Source organism: Rhinopithecus roxellana, unplaced genomic scaffold, assembly GCF_007565055.1.
Source record: "Rhinopithecus roxellana isolate Shanxi Qingling unplaced genomic scaffold, ASM756505v1 contig4631, whole genome shotgun sequence".
NCBI classification, from domain to species: Eukaryota; Metazoa; Chordata; class Mammalia; order Primates; family Cercopithecidae; genus Rhinopithecus; species Rhinopithecus roxellana.
The window spans coordinates 1-18,009 of NW_022143430.1; the positions used below are offsets into that span (position 1 = coordinate 1).

The following is an 18,009-nucleotide window of genomic DNA, read 5'->3' on the forward strand; positions in this document are numbered from 1 at the left end:
GGTCTATGGGGTCATCACCCCAATTTATTTACCCCGCAACTTAGCCTGCTGAGTTGCCTCATTATCTCTCCCCAAATCTTGCCACCCAATGCCACCCGTCATTTCCATCCCTCTCCATCACCACAACACCTCCAGAGCTCCCCATCTTTCTGTGCCTGGTTCTTCTTCCAATGGGGTCAGTAGTATGTCTCCTTCTCCACCCAGCCTGTTAGAGAGATTGGGAGTGGAGATTGCAGTGTGAACTTAAAAGAAGGCAAGATGTCAATATCCTAGGGGCTTGGGTCGCTGAGACCAGGTAGAAGGAGAAGCCTGGTGAAGGGCACTGAGGAAAGTGGCTTAGGAAGGTGAAAGGAGGCCAGGAGCAGTGGCTCACGCCTATAATCCCAGCACATTGGGAGGTCGAGGCAGGTGGAGATCGAGACTCCTGGCTAACACAGTGAAACCCTGTCTCTACTAAAAATACAAAAAATTAGTTGGGCGTGGAGGCATGTGCCTGCAATCCCAGCTACTCTGGAGGCTGAGGCAAGATAATTGCTTGAACCCAGGAGGCGGAGGTTGCAGTGAGCCAAGATCGCGCCACTGCTCTACACTCCTGGCTAGGGGACAGAGCGACACTCTGTCTCAAAAAAAAAAAAAAAAAAAAAAAAAAAAAAAGGAAGGTGCAAGGGAGGAGAGGCAGGTCCAGTACGCTGAGGCCATAGTTCAAAGGAAGGGAGGGTGAGCCTGCCTTTAGGGGAGACTTGTACTTAGCACAGTGGAGGCTGGGGCAGAGTAGGTCGGGGGTGAAAATGCAAATGCCACAGGGCCTCTTCAGGTAACGAATGAGAGTCTAAGGGAGCAGCTGTCCATTATTGCTGTGCAGAGATGTGGACATGGGGTTAACAGCTCTTCTGATTCTTCAGGAGAAGTTGAATTCAGATTTTATGTGAAAGACCCCAAATTTTCTATACTGGACCAATTAATCCCCCCTCCTCCCCACACACAAAAAAATATGGGAGAGGTCAAACCAAACAGTATTCCTGGACAGTATTTGGTTTGTAAGCCACCATATTTTAACCTCTACTAAGTGATAAAAAAACGCTTATAGGAAAGCCAATAACTTGTCAGTTGATGCATGGGGATCAGGAGGCCTGGGTTCTAGTACCAGTCCTGCTATTCTTTGCTTTGCGATCCTGAACAGATTCACCTCTGAGCCTCCTCTATCTGTAAAATATGGAGGTGGGACTAGGTGACCCGGAAAGGCCCTTCTAATTCTGATGTTCTGTAGTTTCAGGTGGAAAGTGGAGGGCCTTGGAGACCAACTGTGAGTTAGGCGGGACTTAGAATCTGACAGGAAGAGGGCAGAGACAACACCTTCGAAAGAGTCAGGGCTCCTGGGACCTGGGACCCCAGGATCTGAGGGTGTTGAGGAACAGGAGCAGGAACCAGCAGTGGGAGTGGAGTCTGTGTATGGTCCTGGAGGGAGGAGCTGTTGGAGGGGCTTGCACTTTGCTGGGGGGGATGTGGAGGGGCTTACCACCAGGATACCGCCGCAGGATAAGCTTTCGGACCTCGTCATAGATGAAGATGAGGAGGCTATAGGGGAAGCGCGCAGAACCACCAGGTGACTCTGAAAGCAATAGAGGAGAGTGTCAGGAGCATCAGAGGTCAGCTTGGCGGCTATCACATAAAGGAGCATTCAAACCGATCAGAACCTGGATCCTGGAGGAGGCTGAAGGCCACCTATATGACTACTCAGGCTGCCCGAAAGAGACACTCACTTGAGCGGGTACATGCGGAGGGCTACACCCATGCCTGGGCAGTAAGAGAGAAAGGCAGCCCACGCCGTCTCCTCCAGGAGCCCAAAAATCAGGATCTTGTTCCTGAAAAGGCAAAGAAAGGAGGGTGGTAGGTGAAGGGGGATCAGGAGGCAGAGGATCCTGGAACCCCTGGGGTGCAAGGGAAAGATGAGAGGAGAATTCTAAATGACATAGTCCCATGTCTCTTTCCAACATCCTCTTCTCATGCTTTATGTAACCAAAGGAAGATGTTATTTGTTTTTCTGCTTACTGAGTTTTACCTCCGAATGTTTGTCTATTGCACGTATATTCATTCATTAAATAATTGTTTCTAGGTGTTGGGGGTGACGTGTTCTGTACTGGAGACACGGTGGTCAAACATAGGGCCTGTCTCATGATCTTGTTATTGCTCCAGGCATAGGGCCCGTGAAAGTGTCGTCTCCCGAGCAAGATGCTTGAAAGCTCCTTCAGTGCAGGGCACATGTGTGTCTTCTACCGTCTCAGCATCTCCCACAGTTCCTGGTGGTGGTTTCATCATAGATATTGAATTCAGATAATGTAAAGGGGATGCCCACTGCATAATAAGTGGTTAATATATGTTCACTGTATCAGAATTGAAAAGCAGGATAGAATAAGGAGGTTCTGAGGTCAGTTTCTGCAGTCAGACAGGTGGTATCTATTCCCAATTCTGCCATTGACTAGTTTGGTTGCAGGCAATGTTGAATTTCTCTGAGCCTCATGTTCCTTCTCTATAAAATGGGAGATTTTACATTTTTATCATAGGGTGCTGGGAAAATAAGGGAGATAACACATGAAAAGCTCTGAAACATGGAAATGTTAGTCATATTGTTATTCCACTTTTTTTTTTTCTTTTTTTTCCTTTGAGACAGAGTCTTACTCTGTTGCCCAGGCCGCACAATCACAGCTCACTGTAATCCCCACCCTCCCGGGCTCAAATGATCCTCTTGCCTCAGCCTCTCCAGTAGCTGGAATTACAGGTGTGTGCCCACCATGCCCTGCTAATTTTTGTATTTTTCGTAGAGATAGAGTTTCACCATGCGCCCAGGCTAGTACCAAACTCTTGGGCTCAAGTGATTCTCCTGTCTCGGCCCTCCCAAAGTGCTGGGATTACAGGTGTGAACCACTGTGCTCCTGCTACTTCATCTTTTGTATTCTTACACAGGGCACCTCTTTTTGGTTCAGGCCAGTGATTTCCAAATTTTCACTCACTAAAGACCTCCTTATTTCTTCTGTAAAGGCCACATTTAATTGTTTGTCTCTCAAGCTACATTTGTGAATAAGTATTGAATACATTTTCCCATTTAAAATTAATTAGAACTATCCATGGCTTCCAAACAGAACTGTGGATCAGCATTCGATCACTACTTCATGATATGTGCTCTTGGCTTTTTGCCTAAGAATGACACATTAGTAAGCTGGTTGCCTTCTCATAGGTGGGGTGCTTTATTTTCATAAAGCTTTTCAAAATAAGACAAATAGCATCTCTGAGGATCCCAGTGGCCCAGGGACCTAAGGTGAGGCCTGCGGTGGTATTAATACTCTTCCTCTGTACCCAGCCCGACTTTCATTGGCTATTTTTCCCATCTGCCTCTAAGATGGGCTGGATGTAGCCAGTGTGGCCATGTTCCCATCTTCCTGTGTCATCCACGCAGTGCATAGCAAGTCCCAGGTTCCAGAACTATACCCAATTTTCTTAAGACTCTCTGCTCCTTGTTCTCTTCAAACTGCATTTTTTCCCATTAGTTTTTTAGCTTACGGGAATCTCCTTCCTTCATATTACCTTTATTTATCTAACAGGCTTTTCACTTTGTTCTCCCTTGGACCTTAAGTGTTATTAACTTCACTTTGGCATCTTCTCCCCACCCTCCCCAGCCCCAAACTAAGAAACTGTAACAAGCTCATGTGAAGAATTGTGGCTGTTGTTTATGGTAGGAGAAAATAAAAGAAACCAGCATGAAACCCTCAGTGCTCAACCACCACCCATACTAGAATCACAGTCATTATTGAGTTCCAAACAGTGCCAGACGGTGTGAGCACAGAAATGTTGGGTAATAACCAGGGCTGGGCTTTAGAGACAGGTCTGGTGAACCCTTACCATCTTGGTGACCTTGGGCACATCATTTAACCTGTCTGGGGCCTCTTATCCATGAAATGTAAACAGTAATACCCACCTCATAGAGCTATCATGAGGCTAAACAATGTGTTAGGCATTTAGCACAGTGCCTGGCACGTTGTAACTCACACTGCAAAGAAGGCACTGAACTGGATCCTTGGCAAGCATGTGGCCTCCAGAACCACAGTGCAAGGGCTTTGTATAAACTAGGTTGCCTGCGGAAAGCCAGTGGTGGGCCAAAAAGGACACTGAATTTTGGGGATGGGCAAAGGATAGGAGCAGGGGCACTCAAGTAGGAGATGGGGGAAGAAAGGAGGGAGGGAGGGAGGGAGAGAAGGAAGGTGGAGAGAGACGATAAACAAAATGCCAAAATTAGGAGCTTGAAGCATGGCTTCCCTCTTCTATATGAAACCTATCTATGGATATACAGATGGAAGATTAAATCTGATGCCCTCTTACAACTCTGGGCCAGGGCTGAGTGGGAAGCCTGGCCTGTGTGGGTTGGTGAGTGTGCCCAGAGCTGGGGTGGGCAGGTGCTGTGGGGGTGGGCACTCACTTCATGCCCTGCTGGAAGACTGAGTGCGGGGGTCTTGCAGATGATGAGGTCAGCCACTGCACCCCCACGATGCTGGCAAAGAATGCCGTGTGGCACGGAACTCCACCCACCTTCCGCTGCTCATAGGTCTGGAGGGAGGGTGGGCCCAGAGAGGCATGAAAGTGTCGGAGAAAGGTAAGACCAGAAGGTAGCCAAGGTTTCTCCTGATCCACACCTAGCCCCAATCCCCTATTGGCCACTACTGGCCACTCCTGCCAGGCATTCAGCTCCCCACACCTTCACACATGCGCACTGCACTTACACAGTTGCCACTCACCACTCCTGTCCATAGCTGTCCTCCAGATCGTTCATGGTCCGGTCATCCCAGTCAGGCGGATTCCAGTAGCCGTGATGGCAGGAAAACGTTCTCTGCCAGGATCACAAGTAGGTGAAGAAGCCACCCAGTGCCTGGATCATCCCTGTGGGTAGCGGGGCAAGGCAGGGGGTAGGGTCAGAGCAGGAAAACAGAAGGGGCACAGCCCTCAGGGCCAGAGATGGAGGTCCCTGACCCTTGGGTAGCTGGGCCCCTGTCCTGGAATTTTGCTTGGGGCTCATTCCTCTGAAAGCTGGGAAAAGAATCCTCTTGGGTTCCCTCCCGAGCCCCAGGGCTTGGCGCACCGATCTGTCCAAGGCCATGCTGATGAGCCTCTCATTCACAAGCTTGTCTGTCTGGGAGTTTCGCGCGGCTGCCGCTTCATGATGTCACTCTCAGCTGCCTCATAGGCCAAGGAGATGGCAGGAACCTGTGTGGGGGTAGGAAGCGGGGCAGGGAGGGCATTTGAAGGGGTGTAGGAGATGCAGGAGCAATTGATCTATGACAGTGAAGATCTTTGACACAGTTTAAAAAGCATGTATTCAGACCCCATTGTCTTCCAGGCCTGTGCTTGTTCTCCTGTAACTCCCACAGCTGGGACCGCTGCCCCAGTGCACCCCTTCCCCCTGCCACTGTGCCATCATGATTGCTTGCTTGTCCCCTCCTCCACCACCTGTGCTCACCATATCCGTGCCCAGGTCAATGCAGAGGATGGTCACAGTGCCCAGAGGCAGGGGGATGTTGGCAATGATGAACAGCAGGAAGGGGGTGATCTCCGGGATGTTGCTGGTCAGGGTGTAGGCAATGGATTTCTTCAAGTTGTCAAAGATCAGGCGGCCTGTGGGGAGATTCTGAGGGCATCAGGGAGGTCAGAGGGACTCTTCCCCACCCCCAGCCCCTGAAGCATGGCTGCCAGTCTTCCCAAGAGAGGAAGATTTTGTGTTCGAGGGAAGCTAAAGAAGGCTGGGCTGCCTAGAGTCATGGAATGATTCTTCAACTGGAGTAAAGGGACGGGGAACAGAGGTGCTGGCTTCAGTATCCTGCGAACCATCCCAGCCTATGCAGCCTCCTCACCCTCCTCCACCCCCGTAACGATGGAGGCAAAGTTGTCGTCCAGCAGGATCATGTCGGCTGCCTGCTTAGAGACGTCAGAGCCAGAGATGCCCATGGCAATGCCAATGTCAGCCTTCTTCAGCGCAGGGGAGTCGTTTACCCCGTCACCCGTCACGGCCACAATGGCTCCCTGGAGGGAAGAAGCCAGCACTTGAGGACGAAACTCCTGCCCAAGCCTGGCCCCTCACCCTTCACTACATGTTTATCTTGGCCTTGTCCCTGCCCCGATTCCTGCCTGTCATCTGCCTCCCATGGCTGTGCTCACCTGCCTCTGACATCCCTCCACAATGATGAGCTTCTGCTGGGGAGATGTCCGAGCAAAGACAATCTCCGTGTGGTTCTTGAGGATCTCATCGAGCTGCTCCGATGTCATGTCCTTCAGGTCAGAGCCGTGCACACACGCCTTGGCTTCTCTGGAGGGTGGGTGGGGGCAGAGACAGCTGACCCCTGAGCTCCTCAGCCCCCTGCCTCTCCTCACCACCACGGCCTGCAAGCTCCCTGCTGAGCCTGCTTCCCCTGTTGCTTCAGTTCTCCTCTCCTCAGTACTCACTTCCCCCATTTCTTTGAGGATGGGACTCTAAATCCTCACCACGGAATCATCGCAGTCGTTAAGTGCAGTTTGCTAGGCCCTGGGCTAGTTTCTTTACTCACATCCCACTCCTACAGCAGTGGAGATGGCATCCTAATTTTGTGGTGAGAAAATGGAGGCTCAGGATGGGAACGTGACATCTCCAAGGTTACAAGGGAATTCAGTGGCACAGCCTGGACACAAGCTCAGGGCTGAGGAACCAGTCACAGTAGTGTCAGAGGTAAGACCTATAAAGGTCCCAGAAATGCTGTCTAAATACCCCCAGGGGACACCCAAGCCTTCTGTGCAAGAGGACGTGTTGATAGGGGGAACAGGGGCTTCCTGCAGAGGCCTCACCTGGGATTGACTTGACTCACGGGAATGTTGAGCCGGGCTGCAATGTCCTCCACAGTCTCGTTACCCTCTGATATGATGCCCACACCTTTGGCAATGGCCTTAGCTGTGATAGGGTGATCCCCGGTTACCATGATCACCTAGTGGGAAGGAGAGGAGACAAAAGGAAAGCAGTATTAAGGGTTTATCCCCTCCTATTCCTCTCCCAAAGTAGGAGAAAGCTAGATAGTGAGATGTCTGGGGCTGGCAGATCCCAGCCCCGAAATAATGGCATGTGTGTGTGTGTTGGGGGGGCGGGGCTGTGTGTGTGTATGTGTGTGTGGGGTGTGTGTGTGGGGGACATGTGTTTGTGGGGGGGGGTGGGGATTGTTGTGTGTGTGTGGGGAAGGTGTGTGTGTGGTGTATATAGCGTGGGGATTTGTGTGTGTGTGTCTGTGCAAATTTGGGTGGGTGGGTGAGGAGGAAAGATAATGGCAAGTTGTGTTATGTTCAGAGGGTTAGAGAGAGATAGTTTACTTAAGTGCAGGAAAGTATCCATAACAGAGTAACAAGTTCATGAGGATCCCCTGGAAGAGAAGCCTCAAATCTTTAGGATTATTTAGGAGATTATTTTAGATTTTGGATTTCATGGGATTCAAGGCAATCGGAGCCAGAAGGACCCTTTAACAACTTGTTTGTTTTACAGATGAGGAAACCAAGACTTAGAGAGGGCCTACAATTTGCTCAAATGCCCAGGGGCTTGGAAATAGGACATGAGGTTCTTAGTGTGAAATACTGATCACTGCAGCAACGTAATGTACAGAACAGGAATAAGATGGAGACAACACCCCTGCCTCCACCTCCTCTGACATCTTCCCTGGTGTAAGGAACAATGGTCCCTGCCTTCACCATAATGTTCATTGCTATTGTTGCAGAGTGAATGGAGTTGGGATGGGGAGGGTGGCTGGCATCTGATGGGTTAAGCGGCTATTCTAAACATGAGGTGAGCAGAGTTGGGTTAGGATAGCATTTGCATGTGTGGGCTTGTGGGGCAAGTCCCATGAATACTGAAAAGGAAGCCTCTATAGTTCCCACTGCCTTCTCTTCCGCTCCCACCACTTCACTGAAACTGCCACCCAAAGGCCAAATGGGCCTCTCAATTGAAAAATGAAAGTGTCTTTGCTGTCCTCATCCTACTTGACCCCTCTGAGGCATTTGGCACCATTGACCTCCTCTCCTTGAAACCCTGCCCTCCCCGCCTTCCACACACTCCTCCATTTCTGGTTTCCCTCCACTCCTCTGCATGCTCTTTCCCAGCTTCTCAGGGCAGCCGCCTAGTAGGATGGAAGAAGCAGTTGCTTTGGAGTTGAATGAGGGGCTCAAGTTTAAACACTGACCTTCTCCAGCTACAGTACCTCAGGCAAGTCAAGCACTGAGGTCTCAGCACAATACAGAGATGATTCCTGCCTTTCCAGGTGGTCATGAAGATTAAATGGCATTGGGTCCTACCGCCCTCTCCCCTCCTCACTGGTTCCTCTTGCCCCTAAATATTGGTTTGGCACAGGATTTCATTCTCCTCCCTTCACTTGACCTGTCTGCTCTTCCTGGGCAATATAATAAAATATACTATAAGCCTTTAGTTTGCACCCTTGTGCTAATGAGATTCAAATCTCCAGTCCTGACATCTTTCATGAGCTCTAAACCATACTCCAATGTTCACTGGAACATCTGTCTCTTCCTGGGCTATCTTATCGACTCTTCAAGCTTAAAGTCAACATTGAACTCCTTTTCTCTACTCCCACCACCCCGCCAAGCCTGCACTGCTCCCTACCTTAGATGTTGCCCTCTCTAATCATCCTGTCCCCTTCTCTCCTGTATCTTCCTCACCTTCCATATCCAGTTTGGTCACCAAGTTCTTAAAACATTTCTCAAACATGGTTATTCCTCTCCACTCCCTTTGTTGCTGCCCTAGTTCAGGTCATCATTCCTTGCCTGAACTACGGGCAATGGCCTGTTAACCTGTCTCTCCCTGACCTCCAGTTCTTCCCCAATTCAATCCCTCCTCAACCCAGGTAGTTTCCTAAAAGCTCAGCCTCCCCCATGACACTGTGGCTCTCTGTGGCCTGCAGGATAAAGCCCAATTCTGGCATTTTAAGCCAAGTCCTTTCCAACTGGCTCTGACCCAACGTTCCAGTCTCAACCCCCAGTGCTCCTTGCCACCTCTCCCCTGCCAAGCCCTACACACGCCCCATACAGTCTAGTCATGCCAGGGTACGCACTGTTCTCTGATCTTGACATGCCTCCTCTCCCTCGCTGCCTTGCAGAATACTCTGACCTCCAAGCCCAGCTCAAATATCATTCCCTTTGTCAAACATCATCCAGTTCTCTGAGGCAGAATTAATACCTCCCTGAGCTGATTTCCCATAGAGGTCCTCTGCCCGGGCCTCCGTGATGTTTTGATCACAAGAAAGACGCACTGGCCAAGCAGCAGGAGCTTAGGCTTTCGGTCAAGTCCCAGTCCATCGCTTACTGGTAGTTTTATTTTGGGAAAACAACTTACCCACTTGCAGTTTCAATTTGTTTTACTTTTTTTTTTTTTTTTTTTTTTTTGAGATGGAGTCTTGCTCTTGTCCCCTAGGCTGGAGTGCAGTGGCCTAATCTCGGCTCATTGTAACCTCTGCCTCCCGAGTTCAAGTGATTTCTCCTGCCTCAGCCTCCCAAGTAGCTGGGATTACAGGCGCCTGCCACCACACATGGCTAATTTTCGTATTTTTTTTTTTTAGTAGAGATGGGGGTTTTACCATGTTGGCCAGGCTGGTCTCAGGCTCCTTACCTCAGGTGATCCACCTGCTTTGGCCCCGCAAAGTGCTGGGATTACAAGCATGAACCAGTGTACCCAGCCTTGTTTTACTCTTTTATTTTTTTGAGACGGAGTCTCGCTCTGTCCTCCAGGCTGGAGTGCAGTGGCCGGATCTCAGCTCACTGCAAGCTCTGCCTGCCAGGTTTACGCCATTATCCTGCCTCAGCCTCCCGAGTAGCTGGGACTACAGGCGCCCACCACCTCACCTGGCTAGTTTTTTTTTGTGTTTTTAGTAGAGATGGGGTTTCACCGGGTTAGCCAGGATGGTCTCGATATCCTGACCTCGTGATCCGCCCGTCTCGGCCTCCCAAAGTGCTGGGATTACAGGCTTGAGCCACCGCGCCCGGCCTGCCTTGTTTTACTCTTAACAGGGATAATGATGCCTGCCTTGGAGACAGAGTGGTTATGGGATTCAGAAACCACATATACACACAGCACCAAGTCTCCTCGTGTAATAGTTAAGAAATAGCAGATTGCCTTGGTTCAGGTACTGGCTCTATGACTTACACCAGCTGTGTGGCCTTGGCATTTTACTTTGTGCCTCAGTTTCCTTCTCTGTAAAAAAGGAAAAATACTAGTGCTTATTCCCAGGGTTGTTGTATAGATTAAATGAAATCATACAGGTTTAGTGCTTAGAATAGTGCATGATTTATATGCACCCTCCCTGGCACAGTACCCACAGAACCTGGACCCATCTGGATGTGTCATGTGACACAAATTGTTTACTGTGTATCAGACACTGTGCAAGGTGCTAGAGTTTGCACCTTGCACAGTGTCTGATACACAGTAAACAATAAATATTTGTTGAACGAACAACAAACATAGCACAGGGGAGGGAGTTGTCAATGAGAAGCAATTGCAGTTGAACAAGAGAACCTTGAGTTGGAGGCATTCTGTGGGGTTATAGGCTGAGCCACTGGGAGCATACAAGAGCCTGCTAATCCCATCCTAAGTTGATAGAGAGGGTGGGCAGTAGTTGGGAAGAGTAGGACAACTAGGTCTCCAAAATAGGAGTGACAGATTGTGCTTCAAATCAGAATGGAAGAATGCACATGCAGATGGGACAATGAGCTGTTCCAGGGAGGGAGAGGAGGGGCATGGGACAATGGCCTCTCTGAGTGGCCTCTATGAGCAAAAGGGATGAGGGTGAGTTCTCCAAGGCAGGGGTGGGACTTTCCTTGCAGATGGACAGCTTCTTCTGTGAGTCAGTGGAAAGGAGGTCACTGTGGCCTGGGCCTCCCCAGGGCAGCAGCCACTGCAGCTCCTTGACCTCTGGCGTGAGGGAGGCTAGGATGGAGGGGAGGAAGGGAGGCCAGTACCTTGATGCCTGCACTTCGGCACTTGCCCACAGCATCTGGCACAGCAGCCCGGGGAGGGTCAATCATAGACATGAGCCCCACAAAGCAAAGCTTCTCCGTGGGAAAGTTCAGCTCATCCGTGTCGAATTTGAAACCCCGAGGAAACTTCCAGATGGCAGATTCAGTTGACAGAACCCTGAAAGGGGGCAGAAGGGAGCAGTGAGAGCCGCAGGATGGCTTCCTGGACACCCCCACAGTCCCTCATCCCAGGGATGCTGCAGAGGCTTGGGAATCCCCTTCTGGGCCTCCTGTTTCTGGCCTCTCACCCAGCACACGCTCCCCCAGTCCCCCCAGCTCCATGTAGGCATTTTGAAAGGCGTCTTGCATCTCCTTGTCGAGTGGGATCTCCTTGCCCTGCACCAGGATGGTGGAGCACCGGTCCAGGATGCGCTCTGGGGCCCCCTTCATCACTAACACGTGGCTCTGGGGGCTGTCCTCTCGCTCGTGGATGGACAGCTGGAGAGACGACAGGCAGTTACAGAGATGGCCATGCTTGTCTTGGTAGCGCGGCATAAAGCAGCAGCTGGTAAGGAAACCACCTTAGTAAAGTAACCCGGATCCATCCAGGATTGTCAACAAAAAGAATCTCCTTGTGCAGGGAGGTGTTTTGACCTCTTAGTTCCAACACTTGTAACCTGAGAGCCACTTCCGTAAGACAGTCATTCATTCAACAAATATTTATTGAGGTCAGTTTAAGACAGGCACTGTGGTAGGGGCTGGACGGCTCCCTCCTCAGCATCCCCAACACCACCTGGCCTCAGGGAGCTTTACCTCTACGGATCATGTGGAATGCTGAGATTACATTCTTGGCCTAAAGGCTAAGGGGCACCATAAAGGAATTACAGAATTATGGTTTCACTGACTGGGGTAGAAGAGTTGGAAGGCTAGGCCAGAGGATGTGGAGCTATGGGAAGAAGAGTTGAGAGAGTGACAGATTGTAGTAAGGGATGGAGTAAAGTTTGGGAGCTGGGTCTACTTGCAACCAGACAAGCAGTCATATGAGCTGTCCTGGGGAGATTGGCAGGGGGAGGGAATGTGACCTTCAGACACCCCCACTCCTCCTAGTGATGATTCCCCTTGGCTTTGTCTACCCTCACCTATTTCTATCCCTCTCTCTTCCTCTGTCCTGGCAACCCAAGCAGACCTGGTACTTGTTGGTCGAGTTGAAAGGAATCTCTGCCACCTTGGGGTTTCTGTCTCTCATCTTCCTCACTGAGCCACAGGACAGCTCGATGCACTTGAGCAGAGCTGACTCGGAGGCGTCACCAGCTGTATCCCGCTGCCAGAAGAGACCGGAATTCAGTGTCAGCGTGGGAGGGAAGGGAGTGGAGGATCAGGTGAAGGGGGCACTGAAACCCCTAACGCAGTCACAGCGTGTGAGAAGGAAAGCTGGGGCCAGCAAGAGGTCTTTGGAGACATCCCCAAAACATACCTATTGTGTGTCCCGATCTCCTACCTTAGACACAGAGATGTTCTCCTGTCCTGCCTTGAAGACAGCACGGTTGCAGAGACCAGCAATTCGAGACAGGGCTGTCCAAGTTGGGGATCGTTTGTCAAAAGTGGCCCCTGGGAGAAAATGAGGGAGAACCAGGAGCATGGCTCCCTTTAGAGCCTTTATCTCACCCACCCACCCCGCCACGCCACTGCTCTCAGCATCCTCTAATCCTCTCCACTCCCTCTGGAGCACCCAATCACCAGACTGATCTTCGGTGGTGTCGGCCTCATGGATTTGGTTGTCGAACCACATGTGGGCGACGGTCATGCGGTTCTGGGTGAGGGTGCCCGTCTTGTCCGAGCAGATGGTGGACGTGGAGCCCAGTGTCTCCACTGCCTCCAGGTTCTTCACCAGGCAGTTCTTCCGCGCCATACGCTTGGCTGTCAGGGTGAGGCACACCTGGTAGAGAAAGAGGGGAATAAAAAAGGTTAAGGTTGGAGCCAGAGATGGCCATAACCTTACCCTAGACTGTGGCTCCATTCCTCCTCCCTTGATTCTACTCCACTAACTTGAATGGGTGGGACTTAGCTATAAATAATGAATGTTCAATTTTAGATGCGTTGAGATCATGAGTATCTATTAAGATGAAATGCCCATTAGGGGGTTTGAGACATTTGGCTAGAGCTCCAGAGAGGGCCAGAGCAGAGCTGGGCATAGGGATGTCCGAGTCATCCACACAGAAGGGACACTGGAAACTGGGAGGAGATTGGCTCTCGCTCAGGATGTAGGAAGAACAGAGAGCTGAGGCCTGAGAATCACTATAAGGGGAGCAGGAAGGGATAGAGGAGAAGCGAACCAGGATAGTGACACATCACAGCAATCAACAAAAGAGAGAATGCTAGGAGGGTGGACAGCAGTATCTGTGTTCAGCAGCAGAGTTAGGGAGGAGAGCTGAGAAAAGGTCGCTGGATTTGCTGGTTAGTGACCAGTGACCTTTGAGACAGCATCTACAGGAGACTTGGCCGGAATGAGACCCATACTGCTGGCAGATTGTGAGAAAAGGTAACCGTGACAAGCTCCAAAACAGAAATTGAGTGTCCAAGTATAGCCCCACCTGAGATTTCTCAACTCAAACTCTGAGCCATGTATTAAGTGATCTCTGAGTATTGCATCCAATATGTGACTCTAGGGGAAAAAAAGTACTGAGAAGCTACAAGCAACTGTGCCTCTATCACTTTGAGGAAAGAGTAGTGGGACCCTCCCCTGATGGCACCTCAGCCTGACCCACTCACAGTGACAGTGGCCAGAAGCCCCTCGGGCACATTGGCCACGATGATGCCGATGAGGAAGATGACTGCCTCCAGCCAGCTGTAGCCCAGGATGAGGGAGAGCACGAAGAAGGAGACCCCCAGGAATACAGCGACCCCTGTGATCAGCTGGATGAAGTGTTCAATCTCCATGGCTATGGGCGTCCGCCCAACCTCCAGGCCTGAGGCAAGAGTGGCTATGCGGCCCATCACGGTCCGGTCGCCTGTGGCAATCACAATGCCCCTGGCAGTGCCTGCAACATGGTAGGACATCAGGTTGGGTGCCTTGTGGCTCCCAGGGACTGCAGTCCCATCCTATTTCCTGAGCAAGGAAAACCATCACAGGGTAGATGAGCCCAAGCCGCAGATCTGGAGGCTACATTCAGTAGATTGTCCCCACTTGACCTTCCTTTCCCTGGATAGATCGCCAATCCCAGAATCAATACAATAGCAAATTATTTTCTCTTGTACTTGAGCCTGGGGAGAAGCTTGCAAATAATCTCAAAGGTCAAATAGAGGAAATTCAATAAATAAAAATTGCCTGTGGCATTTTGGTAAAATCAATCCCATACTTGATACCGTCCAAAAGTATAATGAACACAAAGTAAAGCACTCATTATGGATTTTCCAATCAGTCTTAATATTTTTCTTTCTCAACATTAGGCATGAATCTCTATAGAAGAAGTCAGGCAATTGCTAACCCTTGTGTGACGTTACAGGGGTCTTCTAGGAAGAAAGGGTGGTGTATTGAAAAAAGCAGGCACATTGGAGCCAGCCAAATTTGGGTTTGAATCCTTGCTTGAATTCCCATCTTGGTGTTGTTTTAATATTTAGATGAGATCATGCTCTAATGTACTTAGACCAGTGCCTGGAACATAGTGGGTGCCCAACAAATATCTCATTTATTTCCTTTCCGCTTTTCAAAGCCAATTGCAGAGTAAGCAATAGGAATATATTACTAGGCATTTCTGAATAAATCAATTATGGGAAATGTAAATTTCAAAATCTCAGTACATTAAAAATTTAGGAAATTTGGCCAGGCTCAGTGGCTCATGCCTGTAATCCCAGCACTTTGGGAGACTGAGGTAGGAGGACCACTTGAGCCCAGGAGTTTGAGGCCAGCCTGGGTAACATAGTGAGACCCCATATCTAACATACATATATGTATGTATATATATAAGCTGGGTGTGGTATCACACGCCTGTAGTCCCAACTACTCTGGAGGCTGAGGTGGGAGATCGCTTGAGCCTGGGAGGTCAAGGCTGTAGTGAGCTGCGATCGCACCACTGCACTCCAGTCTGGGTGACAAAGCAAGATCCTGTCTCAAAAGCAAAACAAAAAACAAACTTAGGAAATGTAATGTGTGGTGATTTTGATTTGTACAGTTGGCTCTCCGTATTCACAGATTCCACGTTCACAGATTCAACCAACCTCAGATGGAAAATATTTGGAGCTAAATAAAAATAACAATGCAACAATAAATAATACAAATTTAAAATGAAAACAGTATAAAATTTCATTGCACTCAGTATTATAAGTAATCTAGAGGTGATTTAAAGTATATGCGAGGATGTGCGCAGGTCATATGCAAATATTATGCCATTTCATATCAGGGGCTTGAGCATCCTTGGATTTTGGTAACCAAGGGGGTCCTGGAACCAATCCCTCGTGGATTCCAGGAAGTGACTGTAGTTCCAACTTGTGGAAGGAGGGAAAAAAATCCAGACAAACATAATACACTGAGGAGAAATGAGTAATGGATAGGGGAAGTGTGGATTGGGATATGAGGCCTCCTTTGCCCTATTTTCAGAGGCCATTGGTCTACTGAGGCCTCTTTCTGTCTTTTTCCTCCTACTCCTTCTCTGAGTCAGCCCTGACTCTGCTCACTGGCTTGACCACAGAGGACACAGGTTTCAGTTGTGCTTGGACCCCTGCTGTTAAGTGATGGCAGCTCTGGGAGTTCTTATTGACCTTTGTTTATCTCTAGAACCCAGAACAGGAATGGGGCAAACTGGATAGTCTGTGCATGGTAAAACATGTCTTTTGGTGTAACAAAGGTTTAGAAGCAGCCTGAAGTAGGGCCCAAGTGGTCACCAGGCCGGAATGCTTTCCTGGCCCTCCCATACCCTGGGGCCCTAGTCAAAGCAAAGGTTAGAGAAGGAGGAAGCTAGGCCCAGAACCACAAGGAATCGAAGCATCAATCAAATCCAAAGACTCCTAAGAATCCAGGTTGGTTCTGAGCATATGTGCATCTGTGTGTGCGCATGTGTAAAGGGTTCTTAACCTGATACCTGAAAGCTTTGGAATCCACTCAGTCCTTGGGGTGGACAGAACAGAGATCTCCCTGGGGAAGGGAGACATATTTCCCATGGAGTCAGGCTGCCCCCAGCCAATATCCTGCTTTCTGGAGGGTGTTTCCATAAGATTCAGGGCCCCCTGACTCCTCAATTGCGCCACCAACGGCAGAGCTTTGACCAGATAAGGACTACCAGAGCCCTTCCTCCTGACCGTGGATTTAGGATTCAGACTCTTTCCTACAGGGAGCAGGCTGGCTTCTCACCTTCAACACAGTTGGTGGAGAAGAAACAGATATTCCGGGTTTCCAGGGGGTTCTCATGGGTGAACTCAGGGGAGCGGGTCTGGGGCTCCGACTCTCCTGTTAGGGATGAGTTATCCACCTGAGGAGGAAGGGTTGCATAGTCATCAGACTGGCAGAGCTACTTGTATGCACACAGCTGTCTCCTGAACCACCTCCAACCACATTCAATCTTCATGACACGAGGAACAAAGTTACACTTGCCCTCATCACATATTTATGGCATTACTCATCTATTGCCCCTGCTCTGGTTTGGAATTCTGACTCCTCCTGACTTCTTATGTGACCTTAGGTTACTTGCTTAACCAACAGAACCTCCACGTACTCAATTGTAAAATGGGGAATGTAAACAGAATCGCTGCCTTGCACAACCACAGAGGGAGCCACTAACTGAAGTTTATGAAAATGCACCTCCTGGGGTCATTCAGGATGCAACGTGTATGGCCACATGCAGCAGCCCTGCATGATTACAACACTCTTTCAGAATTACATCAGATAGCACATGTGAACATATATAAAGCAGCTGACACATAATTGGTACTCATTACATGATTGCTAAAAAGTAGACAACAAAGAAATACCTGGGGCATAAAGCATTTGTAACACACAGATGCAAGGAAGCACTGCAAATGCCCCCCACACTGAGAGAAGGTTTAACAGGGGCATAGGCAAGGTGTTGACATTTGGACCTGGGTCTCTCCACCTTTAAACCTCACTGGACCCCTCTCAGCTGTGCACACAGCCTGCTCCTTAGACTCAAGTGCTTGCTCCGGTATGACCTCCTCACCTTACAGCCATGAGAAGAGATGATCCGGAGGTCAGCAGGGACGCGGTCTCCGCCCTTCACCTCTACCAGGTCTCCCACCACCACTTCCTCTGCATTGATCTGCATCTTCTCTCCCTCCCGGATCACAAGGGCTTGCTGTGGGGAGCCACAGGCAGCGCATGAAATGCTTGAATCTGCCCCTGCCTTACTTTCCTCCTGGCCTCCCACCCAGCCAAGCAGAAGGAGAAGCCCCATGAAAAATTAGGGGCTGGCATGGAAAGTTGGAGGATCTTTTCTGCCCATCTCCATCTTAGAGCACAGGAGTTGACAGAAGATGAGCTGGACTCTTGCCAAAACTCTACACCCTAGCCCAGAGCCCAGCCCTGCCATCTTACCTGAGGTACCATGTTCTTGAAGGAATCCATGATCTTGGAGCTTTTGGCCTCCTGGTAGTAGGAGAAGCAGCCAGTGACAATGACCACAGCTGCCAGCACCACACCCAGATATAGCTGGTAAGGAGAAAGAGTTTCAGGGACCTGACCTTCCCCCCAACCCTAAAGGGGCAGCTGCCACTTGGGATGAGCAGGCAGTGCCATCCAAGATGAGAGCCCATACCTTTGTCTGTGACTGAGAGTGATGATGGTAGAGGAAAGCCCTTCTCACTAACCTCCCCCTTGATCTGCCAACCTCAAGCCTGCTAAGACTAGAAACAGGAGGGAAAGTCTTAGGATGTTCCCAGGGTTGGGATTTTGCTAGCGGGTGAAGACCGAGGCATACAGACAGGCTCACTTAAGTGAGGGGCAACAGGGAGAGATTGTTTCATTAATTCATGAGTATGTGAATGTGCGTGCTG

The 18,009-nt window shown here is 49.9% G+C and overlaps 1 pseudogene across 1 annotated transcript; it reads right to left on the reverse strand.

The window, feature by feature from the left end:
* Nucleotides 1–6: 6 nt before the first annotated feature.
* LOC115896053 lies at nt 7–17,664 on the reverse strand (annotated as a pseudogene). Its single transcript, XR_004056057.1, has 19 exons — nt 17,552–17,664; nt 17,178–17,312; nt 16,355–16,472; nt 13,780–14,048; nt 12,748–12,946; nt 12,509–12,618; nt 12,197–12,331; nt 11,319–11,508; nt 11,014–11,188; nt 6,859–6,995; nt 6,199–6,346; nt 5,895–6,063; nt 5,504–5,658; nt 5,126–5,250; nt 4,781–4,926; nt 4,469–4,596; nt 1,761–1,862; nt 1,517–1,609; nt 7–205 (listed from the first exon to the last, which is right to left on the reverse strand). The product of XR_004056057.1 is annotated as a sodium/potassium-transporting ATPase subunit alpha-2-like (transcript).
* Nucleotides 17,665–18,009: the final 345 nt, after the last annotated feature.